General features: G+C 39.0%; 1 pseudogene; it reads right to left on the bottom strand.

Moving 5' to 3' along the window:
• Positions 1-17,129: 17,129 nt before the first annotated feature.
• Positions 17,130-17,285, bottom strand: LOC110137153 (large ribosomal subunit protein eL39-like; annotated as a pseudogene).
• Positions 17,286-19,768: the final 2,483 nt, after the last annotated feature.

The following is a 19,768-nucleotide window of genomic DNA, read 5'->3' as shown; positions in this document are numbered from 1 at the left end:
GGTAAGTCTAGTTATCATCTGTCACCATACAGAGTTATTACAATATTATTGACTTTATTCCTTATGTTGTACATTATATCCTCATGTCTTAGTTATTTTATAGCTGGAAGTTTGTACATCTTACTCCTTCAATTATGTTTAAGCTTCTTATTTTGGGAATTTCCAAGCATCCACAAAAACAGATAAAATGTTACTACTATAAGTGACCCCATGAAGTCAGGAAGTGGCAATCCACTGCAGTATTCTTGCCTGGAGAATCCCATGGACAGAGGAGCCTGGAGGGCTATGGTCCATGGGGTCACAAAAAGTCGGACACAACTGAAGTGACCTAGCCCATGCACATGAGGTCATCAATGTGTTTGCTATGCTTGTTTCAGATTTCATGATTCCTATGATATGGTTTTTATTGCTGGAATATTTTTAAGGAAAATCCTGGTATTATGCTATTTCACCCCTAAATATAATAGTATATCTCAAAAAATAGAGTATTTTCTTATGTAATCGTAACACAATAACCACACCTAAGTATGCTTAAAATATCTATTCTCATATCCCTTAAGTCACTATATGTTAACTATTAGCATTTTTAAAATTTGATTTTCATCCTTACTTTCTCCTTTATAGGCATCCCCTCAATTAGCAAAAGAAATCCTATACTTGGATTAGGTTAATTTTAGCATATCCCTGAGCCCCTTATATGCCTTTCCCTGGCATGGTATGTTATTTAGAATCTTACACTATTTCTGAACTCTTCATTACAGTTGGCATGATACAAGAAAATTAAATTATAGTTTTGCTCAAATTCCAAAGTTTTATAGAATGTAAAAATACGGTAACTTATTTTAAAAAATAAAAAAATGAATCCATAATCTAGCTATAACTGCATTAAGTAATCCACTAGGTAATGTCTAGGATGTTTTTCCCTGGGATCCTTTGTTTGCAAATATGGAAAGCCCACTTTGGCCAAATAAAGCCAAAAAACAAATACATAAAAATTAAAAGGTAAATGACTAGAAGGAAAGGTTTAAGTGCTAGCCTGAAAAATGACAGGAATCAGCCACTCTGGGAGAAGAGAGTTCTATGAAGCAGAATCTATGGGCAGTCTCTTGAAAGCACTGCTATTGTGATGAGTCAGACCAATGTGTTTTCCAGCCGTGTGTCACTCTGCTCTGCTCAGAGCCTCAGTCTCTGCCTTGCGCTATCTCCTTGGCTGGGACACAGCAGGATCCCTCCAAACTGGCAGTCCCACCAACCCATGCACGCTGAGGCAGAGGTGGTTTCCCAAAGAAAATACAGATGTTCATACCAGAAGAGAGAATGAATAACTAGTAGGAAAATTCAAGTGAGGTGGGATGGGAATATAGAAACCCTTCTTCTCATTAATGACTATCCCTCATTCATATCTTATCGATGGGTCATCAAAAACCAGGCTCTCACCAACCCTTATTTGGTTTTCTCTTCTATATCTGTGTGCTCCTATGAGGAGCTCCCTTTTCATTTGTCAGAAATCAGTGTTCCAAAGGCCTACAACATCTAAGCTGCCAGAATTGATGAGTTCTGTGCATCTGATGCCATCCTGCTCTCTTTTTTGGGCTGGTGAGGCTGGACTAAAAATTTCCAGTCTAATTTAAAACTTTCCGTTTCCTTTTTGGCTCAGGTTTTGCCCATTTATTTCCTTTCCTTTCAGTACACTATTAGACTAAATAATACTGATTTAAAAACATGGATCATTCCCTCTGCTCTTTTCACTGGAACTGTCGTCCCCTTCTGTACACAAACACCCCACTCACACACATATACAGTGAATATTGGAATTTAATTGGGCCATAAGAAATTTAGTACTGTACAAGCTTGCTGTATAATGGAAGAGTTCAGAGACTATTGGTTAAAGGGATTTGGTATTTTTCCTTTAGGGCCCAAAGTTCTAGTCAATGTTTAAGATAAAAGGAAGTAAAGTTGTTTGCTCATTATTCAATTTCCAAGTGAGAATTTATCCACTCAAATTTTAATAAAAACCATTTGCTAAGGCAAAGATCCTAGAGACACAACGAAAGTGATAAAACTAGAAATCTCACATGAGACCTGAGAGCTGGGACCAGTCATTTCATCTAATGAATATCATAGTCCCACTTTATAACGACATGCAAGAGCTTCAAGCAAGCTGTTCAGTTCAGTTCAGTTCAGTCGCTCAGTTGTGTCCAACTCATTGTGACCCCATGGACCGCGGCACACCAGGCCTCCCCATCCATCACCAACTCCCGTTGGTGTTCCCAATGGTACTCCATTGAGTTGGTGTCCATTGAGTTGGTGATGCCATCCAACCATCTCATCCTCTGTCGTCCCCTTCTCCTCCCACCTTCAATCTTTCCCAGCATCAGGGTCTTTGCAAATGAGTCAGTTCTTCGCATCAGGTAGCCAAAGTATTGGAGTTTCAGTTTCAGCATCAGTCCTTCCAATGCATATTCAAGACTGATTTCCTTTAGGATGGACTGTTTGGATCTCCTTGCAGTCCAGACTCTCTCAAGCTGACTCCCACCTATTCCAGTTGCTCTCTGATGAGTCCCCAGGCCTCCTCTGCGAGACCTTCCCTCCAGTTTGCTCATCTGTCAACAAGCCCAGAGCTGGCCTGGATTTTGTCCCATTGTCCTCAGAGCTAAGTGGGCCAACACCAAACATCTAATTGTATACTTCACTCACTTTCCCTTCCCCATCTCTCTCCAGTGTTCCAGTTTGCTGGAGTACCATAGTGGGGATGAATTTGGTCTTGCTGCAGCTAAGGAATTCGAGGAGGTGCAGAGAAAAACAGCAACTCTTGGTTGTGTTTCATCTGTCCTATCCTTCTGACTAGTCACAGAACAAGAGCAAGAGATATCTAAAGGAAAAAAAAGGACTTTTGTTGGTGGATAATTACAGTCTACTGAAACTCTATACAGAACTCATTGGAGATATTAATTTCACAACACCATGCTTTCCTGGTTCTATGACTTTTCTCTTCTCTCTGCAAGCAGTTTTTCTTTTACCTGTATATCCCCATGTTCCCAAATATGTAAACCTTCTGGCAAGTTTCATGCACATCCTTTTTTTCTCACTACTCCCCACACATACATGCTCTCTTTAGTTGATCTCAATTGGTTATCATATTCAGAGGAAGCTACATGCTAAATTTTTTTTTCACTAGTTCTCATTATCAGTCTTAACTTAAGGTCTCATCACTTCTCTCCTGAACAGTTGCAGTGGCCTCTTGACTTGATTCCTTTCAAACAGTCTGGTCTCTGCCCAATCATGTCTCCAGAGAAATCTTTCCGGCATGCAAAGCTGTCAAAGCCCTACTCTCTCTAAACAATTCCAGTGTCACTGCAGTAGACACGGGACAAAATCTCAGATATTTAGCATGATAAATGCAAATGGCTATGGTCTAGTCTGGGTCTCTGTGCCCCAACCCCCACCCCTAGCATAACCTTTCAGCCCAGTTATCACAAAAATACTTTCATTCTCTAGCATGCCTTTTGTTGTTGTTTAGTCATCAAGTTGTGTCTGACCTTTTAGCAATCACAAGCACCATAGCCCCCCAGACTCCTCTGTCCATGGGATTTCACTCTCGTACAATTCTGGGCCCTTGGCTTTGTAGTTTTTCATGTCAACTTTTCATTGTCTACCAGGTGACATCAATTCAATCCTCCAGAGGCAACACCAAAGTTATAACACCTTCTTTTTGAAGGCTTCCATGATTTCACCAGATTACACATTTTCTCAGTGCCCTCACAGTAACCTATCAATACTTCTATTTTAATCTCTGCTGATATGCCCATTTCTCAGTGGAGTGGAAGCTGCTCAAATAAAGGAACTGTATTTGGGTTTCCCAGGTGGCACTAGTGGTAAAGAACCTACTGGCCAATGCAAGAGACTTAAGAGACTCGGGTTTGATTCCTGGATCGTGAAGATCCCCTGGAGGAGGGCATGGCAACCCACACCAGTATTCTTGCCTGGAGAATCTCATGGACAGAGAAGCCTGGTGGGCTGCAGTCCACAGAGTCGCAAAGAGTCATATACAAGTGGAGTGACTTAGCACACACGCATAGTCCACGTGATTTAGTATTCCTGCTAAGTAGCACAGAACTTGGAATATTGTGGGCATTATTGCTTAATGACAGTGAATGAGGACATGAATGGAGAGAAACTCTTCCACAAGTGTAAAAATCTATTAAGCTTGAACACACAAAAACAGAGATCTAGTACAGACTTCTTTGTTTGCAAATCACACAAATGCAACTTAAATTAGCTTAGGATAAAAGGAGGATTTGCTGGAAAGACACTGGAATATCTCAGATAATTGAAAAAAGAATTTGTCAACAGAATAGTGTGAAAGAAAGTCTGGGAAGAAATTCTGCCTGTGTGTATGTGTGTTTTCTGGCATCGCTGCAGGTCATGATTCTGTTCCTCCTCACTGTAAACTTTGCTTCTTGGTTCAGTGGTTCTTATCACTAGCTGCACATTCACATCACCTGAGGAGTTTTCCAGAAATACTGCCATCTGGGTCCCACCCCAGACCAAGTTGATTATTCTTTCTGGGGGTTGGGGCCAGGGCATTTTGCAAAGGTTCCCAAGGTGATCCTAATGTGGGAAATAAAATAGGCAGTAGTTTTGGGGTTTCAGATCTCATTCTCACAGCTAACGACTGCTAGTTCTCTTTCAAAAAAATCCCCAGAGAATGAATCTTTTTGGTGTAGTTGGGTCCAAGGACTATTAGTGAATCCATCAGGACTGGTCAAGTGTGTGGTGTCACCTTAAATATGGCAGCTCATTTGAAGCAATAATCATTCCAAAGATTGAAGATGATGTTTCTAGAAGATATTATTTTAACCCATAAAATAATATCTAATACATGACAGAAAACAACAAAATTCTGTAAAGCAATTATCCTTCAATTAAAAACTTAATTAATTTAAAAACTATATTTACAACAAAATTTAAATCCATTAGGAGACAAATAATTGCTTATTAGGGGACTGAATGATAACATATATTAAATGATGTTGTCAACTACAAATTGGCACTTGCCGTCTACTTCTACAAGGATTAAATCGTGCTGCTGCAGCTACTGATCTTCAACACTCCCTGAAAGGAGCTCAGGGTGCAGAGCAGAAATGAGGCACTCTGTGCTCTGGACAGACTGGCAAAACAGGTCTTCAGATAGTTAGGGATTTTCAGGAGCTGATTTTATGACCCCAATTCTTTATCTCCTCATATCTAGAAAAGCACTAAAGTTCTTCGTGGTGACCGCTGTTCCTCATGACTAGCAGAAAGCTTCTGGAAACATGTGTTTGATTGCATGTATTCTCCCTTCATCAGAATCACATATACATATATACTGACCATCCGCCACCCCCCACCTCTTTGGAGCAGTTTCTTAGAAGCTGTCTGAGGTACTGTCCAGGGCTGCAGTCCTCATTTTGCCCCAAATAAACCTAAATTGCAACTCTCATGTTGTGCATTTTTTTAAGTCAACAATGTGGTCAATTGGAATGGTTAGTAAATAATGTCATAGTGTTACTAAGACATAATCCTACTAAGTTTTACTTTATTTTGTTTTTTCCTTAATTCTATACTATCTATAAGTAATGTCAATCTTACAAAGTTTTGTTGTTTGATCACTTATTATTAGGCCAATTTAATCCTCTTTATACACAGAAACAAACACAGGCCTGATTTTACCATATGAACCAAAGTGTCAAGTTTCAGGGCAACAGGGTGGTGGCAGAGGGAAGGAACAGGAGAATAGGCACAGTGAGAATGAACTCTGAATCCTGGTGTCTGGGCATCTTGGGAGGAGTTGCTGTTAAGAAGTGTAGAAAGATATTTCCACTCATGTTCAGGCAGTAAAACGAAGGGCAGGACAAGTTACAGGGAAGAAATTTGCCAGCAGGTAGATCTGTACTTGGGCAGAGAAGGTGTCCCATTCCAGGGCTGATATTAAATAAGCCACAGGTGCCGAGACACCCCTGTCTGCCCTCTAGAAACCTCTCCTGGGGCTGGGGAACCGAGAAGCATCTGGAAGAGAGACAATAGTATATGCTATCTGGCAAATACTTCAACATTTCATTCTACATTTAAAAATTTAAATATGAATGTTTTGGGAAGTGTTGCTAGTGGTTACCTCTGGAAAGTAGAACTGGGGAAAGGGGGACTTTCAGGCCTTCTTTATTTTACACTGTATTTTAATTTTTTTGTGATGGTTGTCATCAGTTCAGTTCAGTTCAGTCGCTCAGTCGTGTCCGACTCTTTGCGACCCCATGAATCACAGCACGCCATGCCTCCCTGTCCATCACCAACTCCCAGAGTTTACTCAAACTCATGTCCATCGAGTCGGTGATGCCATCCAGCCATCTCATCCTCTGTTGTCCCCTTCTCCTCCAACATCTTTTAAACCCATCAAAATGGAAGTGAGTTTTTTAAAATAAAAAATACATTATAACCGTAATGGCAGAGTATAAAATTTGTATAATAACTTGGAGGAAATAATCTCTTTTTTTAATATCTTATATAATTGTTGCCTTTTTTTTTTTTGCCTGCACCCCTCACTTTGCATTCAGGAATCTTAGTTCCCGGACGTCTCCTGGGCGCAGAGATGGAACCTGTGCCCCTTGCATTGGAAGCACAGAGTTTTAACCACTGGACCACCAGGAAAGTCCCAATACAGTTATTATCTTGACTAAATAAAGTACGTTGATTCTATACTAGCAGAAAAAAAAGAATCACTCTGGGAGAAGAATGGCAAAGAGAATTGATATTGGACTTGATTCTGGGTTCTTTTTTTTTTTTTTTTACTTTTTTGGTGGGAAGACAACCTATAAGATGAGGAGAAAAGGATAAGAAAACTAGGAGGGGAGTGTGGAAATCCAGCTTGTGTACCTTTGTTTTCCCTAGAGCTAGTGATGTGGCCCTAGTTACCTTCAGCTATCTAGCACTGCAAAATAAAAGCTCTTTACGTATTCCATGCTGTTGACAAGAAACACTGAATTTCAGTCCCTGGTGCTGAGTTCCCTGGGGATACAAACAGAACTTCCTCAGTGAAAGCCTGGCACGTTAGAAATTCTCTCCTGCTTCTCTTCCTATGACTCTCTCCTGGATGAGGGGCATGGGATGAGATAGACTGTTATTATTTGTGCTATAATGCAGGAGATCTACTGTGGGAATTTAAATTCTACTGTGTATTTTAAAAATGATTATAAAAAGGCATTCAGGTACAGCAGGCCTTGTGCTCCTTTTATAAAGGTTTGAGCAAATAAGCAAACAAATGACTGGACCGTTGTTATTGAATCTGGGTCCCCAAGGCCCAATACTTCCTCTGAATACATACATATGAGCTCCTGACTTTAGTGGGAGTCATGACTCACAGCTGAGAGCAGAACTTGGCCTTTGAATTCCTGCTACGGGGCTTTCAGGAAGAAAGAAAGAACATGAAAAAAGGGGGAAACAGTCTTGAATTTTATTCAAGGCTGAGTTACTGAGGTCTGTAATTCCTCGCCTCTGCCCAGTCATCCAGCCTAAGAAAGGCGCTTATTGCCCACCTCCACTACAGTGGAAGCCATATTGAAAGTTCCACATCTGAAGAAGCAGATAGATCTAGCAAACACCTTCCCACGAATATTTTTCAGATACTTGTCTCTCTCTCGATGAGTAAAGTTTTCTTTCCAGTTGCTGTCCTTTTTGTCAGTTCCACTTCCAGTATTGTTCTGTTCAGGTTGCTGGGAGGCAAATGAGGAGCAGGGGAAACACAGTTCTGGGAGAGGAAGGAGGGGTCAGGGGGCCAAGAAAAGCCTGGGGAACCTGACCTGGGGAGCAGAGAGACACAGACGACGTAGAGGAAAAAGTGGAGCAAGAGATAAAATAAGAGCATTCAGGGGAAGGGGTTAGCGAGATAAGGAGTTCAGGGACAAACATGAATAGAGAAAAACAAGAATGAAAGGATGTACGGACGACTAGGTAAACAGTGAAAAAGAAAATATTCTCACTTCATTTTTTTTAAAAGGTTATTATAAGATCTGCTCCCCTCAACTTTCTCTTGAGCATGTTTTTATTGACTCTAAGCTAGCAATGTTGTAAAACATCAACAAATACAGACATCAGCTTCATTTTTTCTCCAGAACAAAATAGTTTGTTGACTATGTTTATTCATAAATATAATGGACAGGGTTTGAGTTAAAAATTAATTTTTATGAAAGTATGACTGATTATTATGCAATCAATTATGATTACATCTAGAGTTTCATAATCAAGAAAAAATTTAAGGTTCATGTATTAAATTTTCAAGAGTTGGATATTCCTATTTAAAAAAATAGGCATTTTTTTTCTCGGAATAACCCCAATAGAATACAGTTTATTCATTCACTCATCCAACTAATATTTACTCCTTGTTCTAAATACTGGAAATACAAAGTAGAAAAAGACATTGAGATTTATAATTTAGTAGGAAGAGGAAGATCAATCAGTGATTGCACCACACATTGGCAATCTTCCCAGGTGGTATTAGTGGTAAAGAACCCACCTGCCAACCCAGGAGACAAGAGACACAAGTTCAGTCCTTGGGAAGATCCCCTGGAGGAGGAAGTGGCAACCCACTCCAGTATTCTTGCCTGGAGAATCCCATGGACAGAGGAGCCTGGAGAGCTACAGTCCATGGGGTCACAAGGAGTCGGTCATGATTGAAGTGACTCAGCACATGGGGGCAGAGGGAGGGAGAGAAAATTATATTCAAGACTTGTGTGAGCACAGACTGAAGGAGGATGTCAAATGAGGATCAATACCTGAGATGGCTTCCTGAAGATGATGCTTGAGGTAGATTTATAAGAGTGATGAAAGCTGGTGTTACAGAGAAGAAAGTAAAGATAGGGGGGAAGTAAAGGAAGATAAGACATGGTACTCCAAGAACAAATTGAGTATGTAAACATAGGGAGAATTAAATGAAGGAGGTGGTGGGAGATAAAACTGAGAGATAAACAGGACAAGATTAGAAAGGCTTTCTGCACTAAGCAAAGGTATTCTGACTTGATCCTGAATGGTGTGAGAGACTATTTAGAACATTACACATCCGATTGATCTGAGCAGGTGTATGTTTTAGAGAATTCATCTGAAGCACAGTGAATTGAAAAGGGCTAGACTAGAGGCAAGGAATCCAGTTAGGAGGTTGCTACAATAATTCAGGAAGATAGTGGTTTGCTTAGAGAATTACTATAGATTTAGAGGACATAGACAGATTTGAATATATTTAAGAGTTAGAACTGACTAAAATTGGTGGCTGACTAAATGTTAGTAATGAAAAAGAATAGGAAGTTGAGCATGACATGACTTTACAATGTATATAAGCTTGTACATAAATTAAATATTATATCTAGACAGACACAATACATCGAGGGTTTCATCTCTTGGTAGTGGGATTAGGAGTGGTGGAGGGGTCCAAGTTTTCATGTCTGGGAATCTGGGTAGATGGCAGTTTATTCATCAAATTAAGGTGAAATTTTAAAAACAGAATTCAAAATATATGGAACCTAGGAGGAGGAGCAAGTTTTAAAGGAAACTATTTGCCTTAAGGCCAATGAATTGAAAAGCGACTAAGCTCAGGATAACGGTAAAAGCTGGAACTCCAGGAGACAAGATGTGAGTTCTTGAAAGAGTCTGGGAAGTGAACAGAAAGCTGGGAGAAAAGCCCAGGAAAAGTGTCATCACAAAAGTACAGGAAGGAGTGAGTTTCTAGCTGAGGTGGTGAATAGTGGCTCATGCCACAGACAGATCAAGTCACATAATGACAGAAAACCACCCAGTGGAATGGTTGTAAACTTAAGAACAGGAGTGTAGACTCTTTTTTCAAAAAGCTTCACCTGTGAAAGAGAAGTGATTGTAGGCAAGGGATTTCTCATTATCACCATCATTATTATGACTACTACTACAGTGATGAAAGAGACTTAAGGATCTTTATACCAAAAGAAAAAGTCGTAGGGGAGGAACTAGAGATTCAGTTAACAGAGAATGATGGATGAAACAGAGTTCTTGCAAACAGCGGGGAGGGGGAATATGTATCTTACCAATGCCCTGAGGCTTCCCTCATAGCTCAGTTGGCAAAGAAGCTGCCTGCAATGCAGGAGACCTGGGTTCAATCCCTGGGTTGTTAAGATCCCCTGGAGAGGGAAAGGCTACCCACTCCAGTATTCTGACCTAGAGAATTTCATGGACTGTGTAGTCCATGGGGTCGCAAAGAATCAGACACGACTGAGCGACTTTCGCTTCGCTTTCAATGCCCTGAACAACTCTAAGGGGCACAACACATGTTGTCCTCTGTGAGTAATAAATGTGGATTTAGCCAACTAAAGCACAACTCTAGGAGTTACCATTCACACAGAATACAACTTGTGTCTCCAGAGTTGTGCATGGCTGGCAACCCTGGAAATGCACAGCATACATGGAGGAATTGCTCAATTCACCTTTATTCCCCTGAGCGACAGTTAAACTGCATCTAACCCACTGAAGCTCTTCATACTGAGATCAAGGGTAACTATTAGGTGCTCACACTATTTGACAAGTACAATTGACAAAGAAGTAGAGCTTAGTGTTCTGTCTTACCACCCAATTATCTTTCAGTACCATTCAACACATATTTATTGAGCATTCCTATGCCTCACTCAGTAGTATGCCAGGCTTTAAGGAATGCAGAAAAGATGCTAAACAGTCAGTAGCCTCAAACTAATTATAACCTGGTTTGAAAGACAAAACATATCTACTCACTCAAACTGTTAGGAGATACTGCAAAATAATGTGTGAGTGAAACAAGCGCTAAAGGTTAAAAGAGTTTCATTTAATTGAGAGAAAAGGAAATTTAAGATCATCTTGTTTACTGGTTTTCAAACTGTGCTTCCTGGAACCCTGGGGCTTCGTGGCGTTGCTGCAGGAGTTTCACAAAGAATGATGTATTCTCTGCCAAACACTGAAGATTTTAATTGCTCCTGGAGGTTCACCACGGCAATGTTTGTAATAACAAAAAATTAGAAACAAACTAAATGTCTTTCAATAGGGGTCTAAGTAAATTATGGTGCCTTTATACAATAGCATACTAAATAGTTGCTTTTAAAAGAAAAAGAAATCTGTATGTATTGTTAGAGAAAGATGTTCAAGATCTATAATTAAGTGGAAAATGTAAGTTGCAGAAAAATATGCATAGTGTAATCCTATGTGTATAAAACAAGAGATATGTGTATGTACATGCATGTATATAGATGTGTATACCTTGTTAATACATTAAGTATTATTTCTGGAAAGATACAATGTATTGGGAGTTTCTCTTAGTGAGGCTGGGAGGCTGGGAGTGGTATTGGGAGGAAATAGAAAATGATCAGTCTAGGCTAAACTCTATTTTATTGAGAGAAAGGGGAATTTTTTGAGATTGAGGAAACTTTATTGAGATTGAGGAATACTGTGACTTATCCTAGGTCACACAGGCAGTATTAGCCAAAACCAAAACTGAAACCCAATCTCTGGATCTGTTATTTACGTCTCGCCCTACCTCAGGACAAGATAACTATGGACAGGAATCGTTAACAGAAGCAGTCAGCGTTTCTTGCCTCTATTTCCAACATTCCCCCTCTTTCTCTCCCACAATTCATCTCTCATTTATTTCCTATCCTGTCACACTAGCTTTTCTCTTTCATGTGTTCAGTAGACTCATCAAGCAGGGGTGCTCAAAGTGTCTATGAACGGTTGTACTGAAGAGGATTTTAGGCCTTGAAGGACCAAGTCTGTCTTCTCTTTGGGCTGTGGGGCAGCCGATGGGAGACACATTTAGTGTGTACTGGTTCAGTTGAAATCCCCATAGAGTTCACAGGTTCCCCGGGCAACAGCGGTTCCATACCCAAGCAGGAGATGCCTCTAGGTGTGATTTTGCTCTGCTCTCCCTCCATGTGGGACCTCAGGTAATTTGCAGGGCTCTTCTGTGCCCAAGTTTCCACATTTGTAAACAGGGACGTTGTTTGAGCCTCTCACCTTACTCTGGGTTGCTGAGAAAATAGAATGATAGAATGGACATTGGGCTGTAATATTTCTTATCATCTTAGGGGGTATAGTATATTATGATGGAGTCAGAATTCAAGCTCTGTCCCTTCCTAGTGTGTGGCTTTAGGCAAGTTGTATGTCTCTGCCCTGATCAATCTTTTTCTGTTAAATGAGAATGAGCCCCTGGTGGCTCAGTGGTAAAGAATCCATCTGCCAATGCAAGAGACACAAATCGGATCCCCAGGTCTGGAAGATCCCCTGGAGAAGGAAATGGTAACCCACTCCAGTATTCTTGCCTGGAAAATCCCATGGACAGAGGAGCCTGGCGGGCTATAGTCCATTGGGTCACAGAAGAGTTGGACTTGACTTATCAAGTATAACAACAACAATAACCCCTAACTCCTAGAGTTACTTTCAGGCATAAATGAGATAATGGATACAAAGTGTTTAGCTTAGTGTTTGACACAGGAAGCACTCAAATATGGTTAGTTTTTTACTATTTCATTGTTGTTACATTTTAAAATGTTATTTGGCGTGTGTTTGGATCTATCCATAGAAGGTCACTTCAACCTTGTCTCATTTTAGAGTCATTAATATTATTCCAGATTCTCCTGTGAACATTAAGCAAACCAAGAAATCCATTTTATGTCAAGAAATCAAGCTATTTCTTCTGTTAAGTTATATAAGTATCTATTTTTATTAAACAAATATCATGTGCAAGATTCCAGGCTAGGCTTTGGGGATACAGAATGAAAATGATACTGTCCCTGCTCTCAAAATGTTGTGATTCCAGTGGGTTCATCTGTCATTCTCAAACTCAAGTGATGGTTCCTGGCCCAGGAAAAACTAATGGTATACCTTGTAGACACAGGATGAAGCATAGCCATGGCAGCAACAATTGATTTGCAGGCCGCAGAGGCAGCTTGAATTATATAACTCAGATTTCCTCCAACTTTTTGATCTCAGGATCTTCTTACACTCTTAAAAAGTATCAAGGATCCTAATAAGCTTTCTAAAATATGGGTTAGAGTTAGGAAACTGGACAGATTCTTGCAAAATAATGAAACTGTACCACTATCTTACACCATCCACAAAAATTAACTCAAAATGGATTAAAGATTTTAAGACCTGAAACTGTAAAATTCCAAGAAGACGACCAGGGGGTTAACTCCTTGACAGCTATCTTGGTAATGATTTCTTTTTTTTTTTTTTTTTTAAATTTTGGCACCAAAATCAAAGGCAACAGAAGCAAAAATAAACAAGTGGGACCACATCAAACTAAAAAACCTGCACAGAAAAGGACCATCAAGAGAATTAAAAGACAACCTATGGAATGGGAGAAAATATTTGAAAATCATATATCTGATAAGGGGTTAATATCCAAAATATATAAAGACTCATAAATTCCAGTAACAAACAAAAGACCCCTAAACAATCTAATTAAAAATGAACAGAGGAACTGAATATACATTTTTCCAAAGAGGACATAGAAATGGCCAAAAGGTACATGAAAAGACGCTCAACGCCACTAATTTTTAGGAAATGCAAAGCAAAACCACAATGAGGTACGATATCATGCCTGTTAGAATGGCAGGCAAGAAGGGGACAGAGGATAACAAGTGTTCGGTAAGGTAACTGGAGAAAGAGGAACTCGTCCACTATCAGTGGGAATATGAATGGTTGCAGCCACTGTGAAAAACGGTGCGGAGGTTCCTCAAAAGATTAAAAACAAAACCATGATGCAGCAATTTCACTTCTGGGCATATGAAAAAGGAAATGAAAACAGAGTATATGAGGAATATCCATCAATAGAAAAATTGATAAAGAATATGACACCCACACAGTGGAATATTATTGAGAAAGGAGAAAAATTCTGAGACACCATAGATGGACCTCGAGGGCATTATGCTAAGTGAAATAAGCCAGATAAAGACACATACCACATGGAATAAATACGTGGAATCTGAATAAAAAGTCAAACTCATGGAAACAGAGAGTAGAAAAATGGCTACTACCTGGAGGGACAGAGGAGATAGGGAGAGGTTGGTAAAACAGTTCAAACTTTCAGCTATGAAATGAATAATATCTGGGGATTTTATGTATAACATAGTGACTATAGTTGATAACATTGCATTGTATAACTGAAGTATACTAAGAGAATGGAACTTAAATGTTCTCACCGAAAAAAACAAAAGAATAAACATGTGAGGTGATGAGGACTCCTACTTGGTAGGAGTCCTTTCACGGTGTATATAAGTATCAAATGACAACAATTTTTAATATCTTAATATCTTTTAATATCTTGAAGTTTATTTGTCAATTATATCCCAACAAAAGTGAAATAAAATAAAATATAAAATAGTGTTATAGTTATTGTTGTTAATTGTATTAGAAATTAAAGCAGAACCATTTAAAATATTTATTTATTTTAAATAACATGTTAATTATCATTCATATTAACATATTAAATAATATATTAATTAAATTAAAATTTAAAGTTTAAAATTTAAAATTATTAAAAGTAAGAATAAACCGATTACATGTTAATAAAAATAACATTTTTGAAAAATAATTTATAGCTATGGCTGTTATAGAATAGATGATAACTTATTGAGTTTAACTTATATTTGGAGAAGAAGAAAGTGAAAAAATGACTTATTCCATGATGGTGAATAGACTCTTCTAGCAGTGGTACCAGGATGACTATTCATGATGTGTGATTCAGTCATATGTATACCCATCCAGACATCTTTGTGGCTTAGGTTTTGAGGCTATCCATCTTATCCCAACCTCACACTGTCTTTTTTTTCTCTGTCATTGAGAATTGCCTGTTCAAGGATGTTCCTAAGGGATGAAGGTTATATGTTGAGTAATGGAGAAAGAATCACTTGGAAATTCTGATGTTTGGGTTTTCTAGCCAAAGACGTTGGATGAGACATTATTAGGAGCCATAAATGTAGCCTGAAACAGACAGAGCATAGCCTCAGCACCATGCAGGAAGAGAGAGGAGATTAACTTTCTAAAATTCCACTTTTATTAAAAGCAGTTCAACAACCAAATCCAAACATTATATTGCCACCTTTGCTTCTTATCAGTTAGTCTTACTTCGCTCAAAACACTGTGAGTTTCCTAAGCCTGAACATGTTTCTTATAATTCTGCTCTTTCCCTTTCTCTTGAACATAATGTTTAACTCAGTATTAAATACTTAGCTGGTCTAACGTATCCAAAGTGAAAGCCATCGCCTTCTTTCTGCTGTTTTCTTCTCTATATCCCAATGGCTAGGTGTAGTATCATCATTTCCCCAGCTATCAAGGATAGAAAAACATAGTCATCTTTGATTTTTTTTCTCCTTCTCTATACCAGGTCTAGTTTTACAAAAAGTCTGAACACGATGAGGTAGAAACATGTAATGATTTTGCAGTTCACTGTTTTCAGCAATGTTCTGCTGATCTTCCGTTCTCTCTCCCTTAAAACATCCTCAGCTGATCACACAGACTTTGGTTACTTTTTGTAGCTCAGAACTGACTCATTTTCAGTTACCTAAAAATCTAATCCAGGTCAAATCTACCTTTACTTTTGTTTCTGACTCATACTGTGTCACCTAACCTACAGACCAAGTTTGCCCCAGCTCTGGAGTGACCCCAGCTGGAGGGTCCAGCCCCAAGTTGGGAGCCTCTTACCATTCCTAAGTGGAATCTTAGGACTTTGATAATTAGTGAATGGCTGTGTGTCTCCTTTTCATCCCTTTCCATGTGGAAATGTTTATTGAGATTATCCTGCTCTTGTCTCTTTACTGTATATTAGGTGTGAAGGGGGAAAAAACTTATTATTTCATTATAGGTCTTTGGATCAAAATGGACACCATCCAGACCGAATGTAGAGTATCACAAGGTCTTGAACTTTGGGCCTAGTCTCATAAACAGATAGGAATTTTGGATTGTCTCTTTTGGGGACAGGATAAATACAGGGTGCAGAAAGGAGGGAATGGTATTATGCTATCAAAGGGGTAGAGGGTGACAGAATGTATTCTTTTTTAAAAAAAATTTTATTGGAATATAGTTGATCGACAACATTGTGTTAGTTTCAAGTAAACAGCAAAGTGAATCAGTTTTGCATGTGCATGTGTACTCTTTTTTAGGTTCTTGGCCCATATAGGCCACTACAGAGAACTCAGTAGTGTTTCCTGGGTGTTATTTAGTAGTGTTCCCTACAGTAGGTTGATAGATTGTATTCTTGTTCACAATATTTGCTGCTCCTTCCTTCAGGGAAACTACACATACCTGCCCAATGACCCCAGGTTTGCCCATGTGACTTACCATGGACAACAAAATAAAGGCAAATGTGGTGTGTGCCATTTTTAAATAGAAGAACCAAAATACCTAAAATCATGATACTCAGACCCCAGAGTGAAGAGAACTCCTAGCAGAGCCTCAGTTGAGCCCCATCAGACCTCAGCCTACATGTAATGTGAACCAAAAACAGGTTTAGTGCCATGAGCTACCAACACGAGGGGGCTGTTTGTTATCACTTATAACAGCTAAACTTGCTAGACCTAAATTGCTTGCTAAATCCTTCAATGGCTTGCTTGCCTTGTGTTTCCTCTCCTCCTCAGCCTTTGATTATTAAAGGCCACTAAGTTGACACTGGATGGACTTTGCTTTGAATCCTTGCTCCACTACGATTTATCTGTGTGATCTTGGGCAAGTTACTTGACTTCTCCTCTCATCAGGGCATCTTAAAAATGAAGCAAAGGATATTAGGATGTTATTTTGATTAGAGAATTAATATGTCATCCATGTCTGGCATAATATAAACACTGGATAACAGTTTTCTATTCAACTCTTTTTTTCACCCAAGAGGTGGGTAGAATTCATCATTGATTTAATTTTTTTGGTTTTGTTGCTCTTGGAATTTCCCAGGAACACTTTTTTTTTCTTCCCCCCAACATTTCATATTGATTACTGAGTTTCAGACTGATAGTAAGGAAATAAGAAACAGCAGGAGCGAAGCATTACAGTAGTCGTGTTCTCATGGTGATTTGGCTGCTTAAAAAAGTGGTCTTAACATGTGTGCCACTTTTATGTGAGACTTCTTATAGACCCAGTTTGGTTCTTCTCCAATGTCTTCTCTTGGAGTTCTACCTGATTTTATTGCCAGTTTTCATTCAAATCCATTGAGGTATGGGATGATTCTGCTTTTGTTTCTTGGCCAGGAAGCGCTTGATCCTGAAAGTCTTGTGAGAAGCCATGGTGAGGAGAGAACTCAACTGCACATAGGATGGTGGAGAAGAGAAAAGACTCCCAGGAACCCTTCTAGCTTCTGTTTTTTACTTCAAAGATGTAAGAAATATGGTTACTACTTCCAAATATGTGCTATTCTTACTAGTAGGAGATCTAACTTACGCTGTTCTCCTCCTCCACCTCTGAAGTCTCTATGCACTTTATTTGTAATTTCACAATATAATAAAGCTACAGGCTTTTGTATTTAAGTCTCATCCTCATCCCCATAGGCTATATTCTAAGTTCTATGAAAGCAGAAACTATATTTTACTGCTGATAACTGTGCAGGACCTAGAATACTGTCATATATGACAGTTCACAAAATCAGTAAATAAATGATGAAATTAGTTTAAGGTTATTTGGGCGTGTGTGTGTGTGCTCAGTCATTTCAGTTGTGTCCAACTCTTTGCAATCCCTTGGACTGTAGTCAGGCTCCTCTGTCCATGGGATTCTCCAGACAAGAATACTGGAGTGGATTGCCATGCCCTCCTCCAGGGGTCTTCCCGACCCAGGGATCAAACTTGAGTCTCCTCCAATGCAGGAAGATTCTTTACCCACTGAGCCACCTGGGAAGCCCTTAAGGCTGTGTACAGAGATTTTTCTTTGAGTATGTGCCCCACTGATCTATCAAAATAGAAGCTTTATGTCTCAATCTTCCATAGACAGATCTTCTTGGAAGAGGCCTGACCGGTTCCCTTCACCAATTATGGCATGTGTCTGAATGAGGCATGCAGAGCAAAGGCTCTCATTTAAAATATTTTCTCATGGTTAGAAAATATCATTTAGAAACTTAAAAGCTGTAGACGTTTTTTTTTAAATAAATAAAAAATTTTGAATTGTACATTGCTTTTGTTTTTAACCAAACTGAAGTTCCTAGCTGACTTCTGTTTGTTTGTTTTCTCTGGGAACTAAGTAGCTTCACTACACCCAAGCGTGTATCATTTCACGACAATGACTCAGAAAGCAGTGCAGATGTCATGGCTTACCTAGTCCCTAAAAAATGCCTACCATGCAGGAAATGAAATAAGGTTCCTGGACTCAGCAGAAATGGGGTGAGGATAAAGAGGCTGCTTTGAATTTGTGGGCTTTCCCAAACTGCTTTGGAAATATCTCATGCAAATCCAAACAGTATCTGGGTCACAGATAGTTTTTGACCAGTAACTTCTGAATATACTTTTGGTCTTCTAATATATAGAGAGGTAGTGGGCCTATTTGGAAGAGAAAATAATTTGAATAATTTAGATAGTTTGATACCTTTCTACCAATGAGGATCTTTTTCCTAACTGTCTGTCATTCTAGGAACAATTTTCAAGGCCAAAATTCTATCGTGCTGAGCAACAAATAAAATCCAGTCATCTAGTGCTTTTACCAACAACTTAAATATGCATGACCTATTGTTTCTGAATATGTCTTTTTTGTGCCTATATATATATATAACAATTTAGCCCAGGTTTTTAACCAAGAAACAGCTTGCTGAAAACATGAATTGTATCATTGTATTTGACAAAACGTTGTCTGTAACTCATTACTTTAGAAGCCTGTCAAAAGCTATTTAGAAACTTTTTCTTTAGTCTTGGTAATAACAAACCAAAAGTACCTAGAATTCTATGGGACATAGACTGTCAGGAAATGTTGAATGCACCATTTTGTTGGGGAAAGCAGAGACTTTTACAAGAAGACTTCAATATGCAAATAGAGAAAAGTTTAAAATATGCAAATTAAAAAGATTTAAGAAAGGGAAGGATTTAAGAAGAGAGAAATCAACATGCAAATCAAATTATTTCATACCTCATTTTGACACCCTGGCTTGGATACTATTCTGAAAATAGGGTTGTTAAATATCTGCCATGATAGAGAAGTTTTTCGGGGGAAATCCCAAAGATGACCACAGCCTAAAAATGCACAGCTTAGAGGGGAGTTTCCAATGGAGTTGGCCATTGGCCAAGCCCCAGGTCACTCATTCAAGTTATTCCCCACAGTACAATTAAATGCTTGCCCTGGTCTAGCATGGCACTTATGCATAGAAAATAGGAGTTAGCATGAGGAATCCTCCAGCAGGAGAAATGAACTGTAAAGGAGAGAGCAAGAGTCTTACTCAAGGACCTCAACTAATATACTGCTGAGGATTATCAGCTCTTACTGAATTTGCATCTACATGTTACAGCTTGCCTGTTTGGGGCTCCGTAAAAGCCAGCACCAACAAATGACTATAAGATTGTTTGTCATACATTACAGTTTTTCTCTTTTTCTAATTTGTGGGAAAGGTGAAGAACCATCTGTAGGCATCTTTTATATATGCAATAGGCATACAGAAAGTGAAAAGGAGAAAAAAAATAAACTTTCAGACTAAACATCATGACATTTTGACACTGAGTACTTTACTGACATTTTAGTTCCCACCATCACATTTCAAGTTAAGTATAGAAGTGTTTTATCCAGTAACAATAAAGAA

This window comes from Odocoileus virginianus, chromosome 13 (assembly GCF_023699985.2).
Source record: "Odocoileus virginianus isolate 20LAN1187 ecotype Illinois chromosome 13, Ovbor_1.2, whole genome shotgun sequence".
Classification (NCBI taxonomy): Eukaryota; Metazoa; Chordata; class Mammalia; order Artiodactyla; family Cervidae; genus Odocoileus; species Odocoileus virginianus.
The sequence above is the reverse complement of the archived record's forward strand: the minus strand, read 5'-3'. Positions and strand labels throughout refer to the sequence as shown.